The sequence below is a fragment of the Coregonus lavaretus genome (genome assembly GCF_964263955.1).
Source record: "Coregonus lavaretus genome assembly, chromosome: 19".
NCBI classification, from domain to species: domain Eukaryota; kingdom Metazoa; phylum Chordata; class Actinopteri; order Salmoniformes; family Salmonidae; genus Coregonus; species Coregonus lavaretus.
In genome coordinates, this window is record NC_140006.1 from 28,351,140 (window position 1) to 28,365,174 (window position 14,035).

At 42.8% G+C, this 14,035-nt stretch overlaps 1 protein-coding gene across 1 annotated transcript in view; it reads right to left on the bottom strand.

Annotated features, from left to right (window-relative positions):
* Positions 1-14,035, bottom strand: part of LOC311146835 (astrotactin-1-like) — a gene marked incomplete at both ends in the record, with an annotated part of 251,337 nt that overhangs the window by 105,444 nt on the left and 131,858 nt on the right. The window lies entirely within an intron of this gene.

The window sequence follows — 14,035 nt, forward strand, 5'->3', positions numbered from 1 at the left end:
TCTCCCAGATACCTCTGTGCTTTAGCGGTCACTAGGCCATATGCTGCGGCTTTAATTGAGAGGGACATGGGGAGAAGGGACTCTGTGTCGCAGTATGAATCACTGCCATTCTGCTTGCATCAATGATCAAACCACCAACCACCAGTTCAGTTCACACCGAGCCCACCAAAGACTTTCCAAATAAGTATTTGTAGCCTACTATAATCCTGACACTAGAAATAAACAACCGTCTCTAACTAGACTGTAGTGTCAGTCAGTATACACTTCTGAGAAATCATTTCCCCGTGTTCTGTCACGTCTTACAGAGACTGAGATCTCTGCCGGTGTCTCCTCAGAGGAGGCCTGTAGATCCCAGAGGAACAGGTGCTCATCATGATGGCAGTCTTTGTGATGGGCCACCCTTAAGGTCCCTGCTCCCATGCTGGGCCCCCACTATATTAATTATCACATCTAATGCTGTCAGTTAATTAACTGACGCTTACCGCAGGAAGTGAGTTAAGCAATTCTATGCGATTAATCAGTGTCAAATAACAAATGAAACCCCAAATGTGATTAACATTGAGGGATGCATCCAAAAGTGAATTTTAGTGGAGCTTGGCATTTTCATGTACGCCAGAAATTAAGTTTTACTACTCACAGGCGAAGCGTATAATATGTATTTATACAATGCTGTTGTCATGGAAATATATCCATGTAACTATACACCAGGGATCATCAACTAGATTCAGATTTTTTGTTGAGCGGATGGTCGGGGGGCCGGAACATAATTAAAAATAATTTGTAGACTGCAAATACATTGACCGCAAGAAGCCCAAACATATATAATGTTTGACTAAAACATTTTCATTTCAAACCTAGCTTACATATGTATACGATCATTATGCGTGGGAATACTTGGGAACTGATTTATTAAATTAAAATCACTTGGAGCTGATTTCCTGGTGTTTTTACAGACTTTTATGTCCAACAATAACAAATAATTTAAGAAAAGTTTTTTTTTGCTCAGTGTGCAAAGCTGTCATCAAGGCAAATGGTGGCTATTTGAAGAATCTCAAATATAAAATATATTTTGATTTGTTTAACACTTTTTTGGTTACTACATGATTCCATATGTGTTATTTAATAGTTTTGATGTCTTCACTATTATTCTACAATGTAGAAAATAGTAAAAATAATGAAAAACCCTTGAATGAGTAGGTGTTCTAAAACTGGTAGTGTATGTTTGAGGCTTTACTGAGCCGGACAAACTTCTCTCTTCAATGAGAGCCCAAGCACTTCCCCAGTGTTTCCCCAGATCAAGTATCAAGTACGATTTTTCCCAGTCTGAGATTGTTTTTTTACGAGTTCCCAGTTGTCTTGAATGCACTGAAGTCGGAAGTTCCCAGTTCCCAGTTGTTTTGAATGCGGCATCAGATTGTAACTATGGTACCTCAGGGTTGCCAGCTCAGAACCCCCCTTTCCAGGGATGTTCTTTTTATTTAGAGAATAAACTTCTCCTGTGTTTGCCCCTCATTTATTGATAAATCCCCCATCATACTAATATTTCCTGCATCATATCCCCCCACGATACCTTCCCCCATTTCTATCCCCCCACAAATGAAATGAACCCCCCCACAATCCCCCCTAAAATGGTTTCATCCCTGTTTAGCTTTCTCGCTATTGGTTAGGCTAGGCTAGGCAGTAGGCTTTTATTTGGGGTGATGATCTGTGAGGTGATAACATTTTATTTGCTTTGTGTTTTGTCAAAAACGGTAAACGACTTGTCAAGTCATGTGCTCCGGTTTTTGTATACACTGTAACAAGTACATTGAAGATTTGTAATATGCTGAAAAGTTGCCAAACTAAGTTCCTATTTTTCAGGCAATGGGCGCAGCCATCTTTACTTTGAGTTTGTTCATTTGCGTCTTATAGTGAATGGCATTCTGGGATTAGGGAGTTTTCGCTTGTCAAACATAAACAAACATGGCTGACATCATAAAGAATTTAGCTGCTATTAGCTTAGCTGACACGCATCTCTTTTCTAAACAATATTACATTTCTCTGTTGTGCTCACCAGAGATGTGGTACATTGTAAACAAGTCTAGCTGTTAGGTCACTAACTTATGTTTTGTTTTTTGTCAGCACAACCTGTTATTTACACTGGTTTATGGAATGAGTTTGGCTGTGGATGTGTTCCGTGTGATGTTTGGATTGTCACGCCCTGGCTCTAGGGACTCTTATATGTTGAGCCAGGGTGTGGATTTTCTATGTTTTGTTTTCTATGTTTTTGGTTCTAGTTCGTTTTGATCTATGTTGGCCAGGGTGGTTCCCAATCAGAGACAGCTGTAGCTCGTTGTCTCTGATTGGGGACCATACTTAGGCAGCCTTTTGGCATGTTCGTTTTGTGGGATCTTGTCCCGAAAGGTTGTGTTGTAACCTAGGACTTCACATATCGTTTGTTTATTGTTTTGATCGGTTGTTTAGTACAATAAAGAATGTACGCTTATCACGCTGCGCCTTGGTCCGCTTCATCTGTCAGCGATCGTGACAGAAGATCCCACCACCAGAGGACCAAGCAGCGTGCCCAGGAGGAGAAGTTGGCGATGTCCCAGGTGGGCGAATGGTGGTCTTGGGAGGACATATTCGCGGGCAGAGGGCCATGGGCAAAAGTAAATGCCCAGGCAGGGAGGAGAAACGGCGCCAACCGTGCCGACGACGGACACGCGAGAGGCAACCCCAAGACATTTTTCTGGGGGGGCACACGGCGTGGACAACGGGGCTGCTGGAGGCAGCTACAGGGCGAATTGGCGGACTAGGAGAGGAGGCCATCAGGTTTGGGGGGCTGGAAGGGTGGTTGGCGGAGCCTAGAGGTAGAGCAGAGCCAACTCCCCGTACTCAGGCTAGGCAGCGTGAGACTGAGCAGGTTCCGTGTTATGCGGAGCCACGTACTGTGCCGCGAGTGTTCCGGCACAGTCCTGTACGTCCTGTGCTAGCACCACGCACGTGTCGTGCTAAGGTGGGCATGCAGCCAGGACGGAGAGTGCCAGCTCAACGCTCGTGGCCTCCAGTACCCCTCCTCGGTCCCGGATATCCTGCGCCAGTGCCACGTGCTGTAGTGCCAGTACGAGTGCACAGCCCTGTACGTCCTGTGCTGATGCCTCACACAGATTGTGTGGAAATAGGCATTCAGCCAGGACGGGTTGTGTCAGCTCTCCGCTCCAGACCTCCAGTCCGCCTCCACAGTCCAGCCCGGCCTGTTCCTGTCCCTCGCACCAAGCCTGTGGTGCGCGTCGCCAGCCTGGTCTGGCCTGTTCCTGCCCCTCGCACCAAACCAGTGGTGCGCGTCGCCAGCCCGGTCCGGCCTGTTCCTGTCCCTCGCACCAAGCCTGTGATGCGCGTCGCCAGCCCGGTCCGGCCTGTTCCTGCCCCTCGCACCAAACCAGTGGTGCGCGTCGCCAGCCCAGTCCGGCCTGTTCCTGTCCTTCGCACCAAGCCTGTGGTGCGCGTCGACAGCCCGGTCCGGCCTGTTCCTGCTCCCCGCACCAAGCCTGTGGTGCGAGTCGCCAGCCCGGTCCGGCCTGTTCCTGTCCCTCGCACCAAGCCTGTGGTGCACGTCGCCAGCCCGGTCCGGCCTGTTCCTGTCCCTCGCACCAAGCCTGTGGTGCGCGTCGCCAGCCCGGTCCGGCCTGTTCCTGTCCCTCGCACCAAGCCTGTGGTGCGCGTCGCCAGCCCGGTCCGGCCTGTTCCTGCTCCCCGCACCAAGCCAGTGGTGCGCGTCGCCAGCCCGGTCCGGCCTGTTCCTGTCCCTCGCACCAAGCCTGTGGTGCGCGTCGCCAGCCAGGTCCGGCCTGTTCCTGCTCCCCGCACCAAGCCTGTGGTGCGCGTCGTCAGTCCGGCACGGCCTGTGCACCGGGCAGCTGCTCCACTCCGGAGCCAGAGCAATCCGCTCCACCGGTGTCCAGTCCAGCTCCGGCCAGCGGGACCAGATCAGGGGCGCTACAGGGGGGTGGAGAGAGAGTGGAGAGAATGCCCACCTGGCCCCTACCCTCTTGTGTTTGGTTGGCGCGGTCGCAGTCCGCGCCTTTGGGGGGGGGGGTACTGTCACGCCCTGGCTCTGGGGACTCTTATATGTTGAGCCAGGGTGTGGATTTTCTATGTTTTGTTTTCTATGTTTTTGGTTCTACTTCGTTTTGATCTATGTTGGCCAGGGTGGTTCCCAATCAGAGACAGCTGTAGCTCGTTGTCTCTGATTGGGGTCCATACTTAGGCAGCCTTTTGGCATGTTAGTTTTGTGGGATCTTGTTCCGAAAGGTTGTGTTGTAACCTAGGACTTCACGTATCGTTTGTTTATTGTTTTGATCGGTTGTTAAGTACAATAAAGAATGTACGCTTATCACGCTGCGCCTTGGTCCGTGATCGTGACATGGATGATGAAGTTCGCATTTATCTTTTACAATAAAAGGTGAATTTGAGGAATAAAGTTGTGAAGACCTTTATTTCCCATCAGTACAAAACATTGTTTAGATTCTTTTCAGACAACAATAATGTTTAGATGCGTTTGTTGCATCATACGTTCTGTTGCTACTCTACCAATCACATATTTGCGATGGTACGCTGCAGGGACCACTCAACAATGATCACAAATATGTGATCATACGCGTCAAAGGGTTAATAATATAAATGGTTTCCCTTTTATCTTCAAGAGAAAGACACATTATTCTCATACAAAGGTAATACTAATTAGGTGGGTCCCCATGGGTTTATATATTTGTCCTACTTCAAATATGTGTATTATAAACGTGTGAATTGGAAATGTATCTTTTGCATAGCCCAACTGCCCCTGAGACACCCTCAGAGAGTTGGGTCACGACCAGCCATTATCAACGGCAACCCTGGAGCAATTACGGTTAAGTGCTCATTGACAGATTGCTCACCTTGTCACCTCAGGTATTCAAACAACATTTTTTTTTACATTTTAGTAATTTATCCATAGCAATTTATAGGAGCAATTAGGGTTAAGTGCCTTGCTCAAGATTTTTCATCTAGTAGTCTTTGGGATTCAAACCAGCACCGTTCAGTTACTGGCCAAACACTCTTAACCACTAGGCTGCCTGCTGCCCTAGTAAAAGGTAGATATGTACTCCATAATGTATATATTTGCTGAACAGGATTGGCTAATTACGTTCATTGTGAAAAGAAAATATATGTTGTAGCATGTGAATGCATGAGCAGCCCTGAGTAGGATTCTGTACTAACATAGCAATTATCTTTGAAGCTAGGGAACAAGCTCAGCTTGTGTAGTAAAACTAGTTAACTTTATATGCCAGTCTGTAAATTCTAATTGCCTTGGCAAGTAAACAATTACTGTAATTATGCAACCAAATGATAGCACACGATTAGAGGAGAGAGAGGAGGACGTTTTTCGAATGTTAAATATGGCTCTCCTAAGTGTGACACAATAAGGTTTGTACATGGAAAACAGACAACAATGTAATGTAGTGGAATGTTAGTATATTTTAACTTAACCTGCTTCTTTTCACATATAATTGCATACATTCAAAAAGAAAAGGGCGTCAGGTAGCCTAGCGGTTAAGAGCGTTGGGCCAGTAACTGAAAGGTAGCTGGTTTGAATAGGTAAAATATCTGTCAATGTGCCCTTGAGCAAGGCACTTCACTCTAATTGCTCCTGTATGTCGCTCTGGATAAGAGATTTTGCTAAATACTTAAATGTAATGTAAGAAAACTCACCTATCAACACTCACTTAAATAAAATGACACTGGCTTCCAGGTTTTATACAAATTGCCTGTCAGTCAAAACAACACTTACTGTCACTCTCATCATTTCTCAGGCTAATGCAGCTATGATTAGCCACACCATGAACATACAGTTGAAGTCGGAAGTTTACATACACCTTAGCCAAATACATTTACACTCAGTTTTTCACAATTCCTGACATTTAATCCTAGTAAATATTCCCTGTCTTCGGACAGTTAGGATCACCACTTTATTTTAAGAATGTGAAATGTCAGAATGATAGTAGAGAGAATGATTTATTTCAGCTTTTATTTCTTTCATCACATTCCCAGTGGGTCAGAAGTTTACATACACTCAATTAGTATTTGGTAGCATTGCCTTTAAATTGTTTAACTTGGGTCAAACGTTTTGGGTAGCTTTCCACAAGCTTCCCACAATAACTTGGGTGAATTTTGGCCCATTTCTCCTGACAGAGCTGGTGTAACTGAGTCAGGTTTGTAGGCCTCCTTGCTCGCACACACTTTTTCAGTTCTGCCCACAAATGTTCTATAGGATTGAGGTCAGGGCTTTGTGATGGCCACTCCAATACCTTGACTTTGATGTCCTTAAGCCATTTTGTCACAACTTTGGAAGTATGCTTGGGGTCATTGTCCAATTGGAAGACCCATTTGCGACCAAGCCTTAACTTCCTGACTGATGTCTTGAGATGTTGCTTCAATATATCCACATAATTTTCCTTCCTCATGATGCCATCTATTTTGTGAAGTGCACCAGTCCCTCCTGCAGCAAAGCACCCCAACAGCATGATGCTGCCACCCCCGTGTTTCACGGTTGGGATGGTGTTCTTCAGCTTGCAAGCCCCCCCTTTTTCCTCCAAACATAACGATGGTCATTATGGCCAAACAGTTCTATTTCTGTTTCATCAGACCAGAGGACATTTCTCCAAAAAGTACGATCTTTGTCCCCATGTGCAGTTGCAAACCGTAGTCTGGCTTTTTTTATGGCGGTTTTGGAGCAGTGGCTTCTTCCTTGCTGAGCGGCCTTTCAGTTTATGTCGATATAGGACTCCTTTTACTGTGGATATAGATACTTTTGTTCTTGTTTCCTCCATCATCTTCACAAGGTCCTTTGCTGTTGTTCTGGGATTGATTTGCACCAAAGTACGTTCATCTCTAGGAGACAGAACACGTCTCCTTCCTGAGCGGTATGACGGCTGCATGGTCCCATGGTGTTTATACTTGCGTACTATTGTTCATACAGATGACCGTGGTATCTTCAGGCGTTTGGAAATTGCTCCCAAGGATGAACCAGACTTGTGGAGGTCTACAATTTTTTTTCTGAGGTCTTGGCTGATTTCTTTTGATTTTCCCATGATGTCAAGCAAAGAGGCACTGAGTTTGAAGGTAGGCCTTGAAATATATCCACAGGTACACCTCCAATTGACTCAAATGATGTCAATTAGCCTATCAGAAGCTTCTAAAGCCATGACATAATTTTCTGGAATTTTCCAAGCTGTTTAAAGGCACAGTCAACTTAATGTATGTAAACATCTGACCCACTGGAATTGTGATACAGTGAATTATAAGTGAAATAATCTGTCTGTAAACAATTGTTGGAAAATTTACTTGTGTCATGCACAAAGTAGATGTCCTAACCGACTTGCCAAAACTATAGTTTGTTAAAAATAAATTTGTGGAGTGGTTGAAAAACGAGTTTTAATTACTCCAACCTAAGAGTATGTAAACTTCTGACTTCAACTGTAGCTCCTATTTCAATTGAAGCCTCAGGCAATATTGAGTACCAGAACATTTTGATCTTAAAGCCAATCTTTAGTTTTTCACTACAACGTCGCCAAAGTACAGCTCAATTAAAGGTTTGTTCAGCACCAACTAGCTAGACAGGAGACAATGAAATTGTGAATAAGCTTCCCAACCTGACTGGAGTGTTACAATGTATAGTATGTTTTAGTGATTTGTAAAAACTTGTTCTACTTAATTATAGAGATGGCATTTATCGGTACATTTAAAAAAAGGACTGATACAAATAAACCGAGCCACAGAAGGGTTCTGTGGGAAAGGAAATAGTCAAAACCTCTACTGAAAACAGGCACAAAACCTGAGACAATGCACTTGTAGTACTAAACGGTAAGTAAGCTGACAGGAGCTGCTCATGGGTCGTGAACCTCCCAGTAGGGAACTGCAGCAGAACAGAAGTCTATTAACACTGCAGGTCAAACCATGGCCAGCCGAGGAATTACCAGATAATATGGAGAAAAAAGGCAGTGGAAACCTACTCCGCCAGCTCAGGAACCCTCTTGACAACAGTCAGATTAGAAGCCCAATAGCGGACACTGGACATAAAAAATATATATATATTTAAGGCAGAAATGCAAGGGTCTAAAAACATAAAATCATTCATTAGACCACCTTACTCTGAAGCTATACCCAGACACATAATCATATTCTATAAACTGATACAGTAATAGTTATATGGGGATGTGAAACTGAAATGCATTGAACACCAACAGAAGCCCCTGAAGGCGTCTCAATGCTGACACATTTAAAGGCAACCATCGTCTGGAGACACTGAGGACATTACACCCCTGAGGGATGGCTAGAACAGATAATATGAAAATAATATAACTTCTCTTCAGTTGAGGGTGTAACAACAAACATATGACCTTGACAGCTACAACTTATCTCCTAATTGCTTCATTTTTATAGATCGATTTTCATTCTAATTAAGCCTCTTAATGTTAGACTCGTGGAGGCTGAGTAATTAATTTGGTTGAATGTCATTCCAGATTAATGATCATAGCTATGTATTAATTAATAATGTGTGCTTGATTTGTTGGGGCTGGGATTGACCTGTAGGCTACATTTGTGCTTTATCTTTCTAAGATATAGGTAAAATCAAGTAATGAGTGAATAATTCAGGAAAGTTACTCAGAACGACAGAATGTGAGCCTAACTAACAAAGTGTGTTACTCTGGTTTACCGTTGCATTTACTGTAATCAACATTGTGTTATTGCATCAAGATGATCTCATCTGTCTGAGATTGATAAACCTTGTGTGATTTAATGTTTACTTATCAGTGGAAGCATGATAGAAATTGGTTCCAGACATGAAAGCAAGAGGATAAGACACACTCAATCACACACACATGCACAAACACACACCTCACCCAAACACACTGAATCACAAAGAAAATAGGTAAGCCAGCAGCAAACCCTCCTCTGAAGCTAACAATTTAGTGGAGGAAGACAAATCTTGTCAATAACAATTGATCTAAGCAATTTGTATGGCTCTGTGTGAAAACTGAAATCACCAGATTGTTATTGGAATATGAAAGCTATTTTTCAGATGCTGGTTGAATCAGCATGTATTACAGCCACTTTTGGGAGAGTTTAGAACAGTGTGTATGAACAACTTTTTATGGCCAGGGGGTCTACTAAATTAGATTGTGGTGACCTGCCTGCACTGCAACTGGAAATGTCGACATTGATGCTATTCAGACTTCTGAGAGATTGTTGATTGGATGTATTGGGTTATTACAAATCTGAACCTGTCACTTTCGCTTTTTCTTCGAGACTTGACTTCCAGAGATTGCCTGTGCGCAACTAATAACACAAAGGAGATAAAAACTCAGTGCGTCAAAACTCCTGTGTCAGCCGTTTTTCCTAACTGGAAACAGTACCCTGTACCCACTCCTTTGATGATCAATGGAATCTAATCTAGTGCTAGAGCATATAAATGATTGACACTGTGGACTTTTTCACCTGTGGTGTTTCTCATTCTGTTCTATCTCTCTGAATTGACACTTTCACTATACTCATTCAGACGCTCATATACATTTAGTCAATCTGAGCATTGAGAACATGACAGCCACTGCCTTTGTGAGAGAGTTCCCTGAAGACAATCACTAAAAACCCAGCTGCCCTCCGAGCCCCCACAATAGGTACCACGACTGCTGGTCATTATTTTTGCTTAAAGAAGCTAAAAATACTGCTCCCTTTCTCCATCTTATGGGAAATCTGCTTAGTGGCAGTGAAAGCATACCTGCTTCCTGCTTTCCAATTAAATCAAGATGTATTTGCCTTTCAAAGCCTCGCCTCCCTCTCTTCCCCATTGGAATCATTGATGGAGCCCTCTGGCCTATGATGAATGACTTCCAACCCAGAGATGAATAGGAAGATGAATGCATTGCCCTGCGAGGGTTGGAGAAGTAGTGCAAGGAGTGCTGACATAGTGACAAATACACTGACCATGGCACCAACCTGCCTAAATCAGCAAGGGAGGGTGGCAACCGCTCAACAGCACCGCCAGGCACTTCCTCATAGCCTCAGTCCCTGTCCCATGAACTATTAGCTAAGTTAGCAATGAAATGCCAGGTCAAATAAAATAAAATGTATTGGTCACATTCACATGGTAAGCAGATGTTATTGCGAGTGTAGCGAGATGCTTGTGTAGATTCAATGTTTCTGACATGAGACAATCAAAGTGGAAGGATGCTTATACCGGTATACACATTCAGGACTGTGTATGTTCAGTAAAATGCTGATAAAGGAGACTAGTCCTTGTAACGATATACATTTCAGGTAATTTGAAAGATCGATACCACTGCGTAGGTTTTTCAGATAGCATAGCATAGGGAATTCGCTCCATTGTAAAACCTAAATGACATCTGCAATGAATCACTCAGACATTGGCATTTACAGTATATATTCCCAGTGGGCAAAACTGGTTCAAATGACGTAATTTCAACCAGTTTCCCCACTGGGATTTTTCTTTATTCACTGGTAAGGCCAATCCTGTTATTTTTCTCTTGACTACTCTGCATTTGACTATGCCATGTTTCAGAGCAGAGCACAAAACACAATAATCACTGTACCTGAAAGGACTTCAGTGCCACCACACCCTGTATGCCTAAGAATGTATGCTACACTCTTAAAAATACAGGTGCAAGTTGGAACCAAATAAGATTCTTGAGAGAGAAGCCATAGGGGATCCATTTTAGGGTCTCTGAAGAACCATAAATGAGATGGTTCTTTGAAGAACCATATAAAAATCCAAAACCAGAACTCTTTCGGCTCTCCAGCACCGGAATTGAATAGCCCTGCTATAGGGTTTTAAGCCTTATTTGCATATTTCCCAGGGTGCCTTTAGAGTTAATTTTAGAGTTACCAGTACCATGACTGTGTTTGCTAGTGACAGAGACATGGTTGTTGCATTCATTCATTTTCAGTCCAGTGGCCTTCACCAAGTGAGATCCTAAGTGAATATGTTGTCATAAATGCTTTATTATTTAAGACAATAGAATACATCATTCATAAGGCATTCTTTTGAGGGCCTAGTTTTACCCTAATATAGTAGCCTGAAACCCATAGTTTACAGGCCACATCAACCCTGCAAGTCACATTATGCTGGCTTGCAAAGTGATGTAATAATAATAATAATAATAATATGCCATTTAGCAGACGCTTTTATCCAAAGCGACTTACAGTCATGCGTGCATACATTTTTGTGTATTGGTGGTCCCGGGGATCGAACCCACTACCTTGGCGTTACAAGCGCCGTGCTCTACCAGCTGAGCTACAGAGGACCACAATGTAATTCCTATTGGATTCCAGCCAGAGTGGGGATATCCAACATTTGCATTTTTATTCACCCGCAACCTGCATTCACCCGCAACCTGCATTCAGAAAGACTAAGATATGAGACTACCTTAAGGGGCTCCCAAGTGGCGCAGTGGTCTAAGGCACTGCATCTCAGTGCTTGAGGCGTCACTACAGACCCCCTGGTTCGATTCCAGGCTGTATCACAACCGGCCGTGATAGGGAGTCCCACAGGGCGGCGCACAATTGGCCCAGCGTCGTCCAGGTTTGGCCGGTGTAGGCTGTCATTGTAAATAAGAATTTGTTCTTAACTGACTTGCCTAGTTAAATAAAGATAAAATAAAAAAAGCTGGAACAACCATTTCAGTAACGGCTGCAATAAGTCCAAGTAACAGATTGGAATAGTTTAGAAAATGTATGTTATTTATATTTGAGTAGCATAAGATTAATCTATCAATCATAGATATTGAAACAAACAATTCAAAAAAATCTACCTGCAATAGAGCATGCTGGGAAATATAATAATGATGGACGTGGTTTTGGTTAAACTCTGGTTATTAACGCCAACACTGGGGTTATTTTACCACTGAGTGTTAATTTAACTCTTTACAGTGTTAATTTAACTTTTGAATCAACACTAGATAACACTGGCCAATTTGCGTTGTGCTATGAAAGGGACACATCTGCACGCTTCCATACATTTCAATAACTTTTTAGAATTCAGAAGAACTGTTGATGTCACGTCAAGAACCCCACACTTAACTCAAAGGTTCTTTATCGGGCAAGAGTTCTCCAAGGAACCTTAAGAGCTGAGGAAGAACCATTTAAGAACCTTAATTTTTTTCTGTGTACTGTGTGAGATCAATTCTAATAGAACTGTAGCTATAGGACTATTACACAATTATATTCTGCATCTCAAATGACACCCTATTCCCTACTACTTTTGATCACATCTTTATGGACCCTGGTCAAAAGTAGTGCATTAAATAGGGAATAGGGTGCCATTTGGAGCACAGCCATTGGGCACGGTGAAGTGATGGGATGCTGTGCTGTGGCTCTCCAATTGGATAAAAAGGTTTATACTCCACAGAGGGACAAGGCCCTGGGATGTGATGACAGCAGAAGATCCATTAAGATTATACTTTTTTTTATGTCCTCAGAAGTTTCCAATAAACGTCAAATTTTAACTGATGCCATTCTGTCTTTGTTGATTATCCATTACCTTAGAAATAACCTTGTAAATGTGGTTTGGAGTGAGGCGTCCTATAGTGCCACCTTTATATGGGAGGTCATATAAACCATCCGAATCTGCACATTAGTATGGACTTTGTTTTGTTGCACCACTGGACGCATCGGGCCAGTTGCATCTAAACATAGGTACCATTACCATAGGTATAAGCCATAATACCATAGGTACCATAATAACGCTGAATGGTTTCTCATTAAAGCATAACTATGTGTGGAGATTACAAGATTTCATCTCCACTGTGACAGTTTCTTTGTAATATGCAAGAGTAAATTGTCCCACTGCAAATTCGATAGTGTTTTAATGGCGAAGACAACCTTTATACTGTAATGACTACTGTATGACAGCATTACAACATACTGTATGATAACAGCGTCACAGGTTTCACAGCACATATCTAGCTTTTTTTCTTTCTTCATTATCCAGATAAAATGAAGAAACTAGAAAGTATAGATCAGTCTTTACATTTCCAGGAAATAGGACAGAAATTGATTTATCTAAAGTTGAATAAGCCTAATCCAAATGTTAAATATTCTGTTAAGCTCCCCTTGCATTAATGTTGAATTGGCCAGTAAAATGTTGCACAGGCCAACATTGGCAGCAAATGGGAGATGTGAATGGAATGATGAAAGATGCAGCACATTGAAGCCTGAGTCATTTGGTGGAGCAAGGAGGGATATTTTCCTCTGTTAATGAGGGTGGTTTACATTGAACCTCTGTATTCTGTTTAAACGGCACGGCTGGCAGCATGTGCTGTGCTTGTAGTGTGGAGAAGCACCAGACAGATTTCAGATCTGAAGACTAATGAATTCTGACTGCAGTGGCACAATCCAAATCAGCCCCTTTCCTCATGAAAAATGATTTTGTTAATATCTTCCCCTATTTCCTTCCAGTTCATTATTTACTTGGATGATCTGCTTGGGAGCATGGCGTACTCTGTGGATGTGGATTGTGCAGTGTGCTGTAACTTCAAGAGAGAAAATTATGTTTGGATTCAATCACACACGTTTTAAAAAGGTTGTTGAAGGTGGATGTGGATGGCGTGCATGTTTTATGAAAACACAAACAAGGTTATTTGACAATACAGGTGTCAGGAGGAAAACCTGTTCATCGTATACATTTAAATCAAAGACAAACAACATGTTTTTTTAGATGACATTTTCTACAAAATGTCTGATTCTCTTTGTCAGCCATCAGCAATACCTGCACTAGTGACTGAGGTCAGCTCTGAAAGGGACAGACGTAACCAAAGTCGTAAAAATTGCTGGTTATAACACCACAGAAAAAACAAGACCATAGCAGCAATGTTGAATATTGGACAATAGCCAATTCAATTTAAACCCACACAAATAATGGGACCCGTTGGCTCTGCTTAAGGCAAAATGTTAGCCTGACATGTTAGTCTTAAATTTTGAAATAATCTGGGGTGTTTCTTCTTGG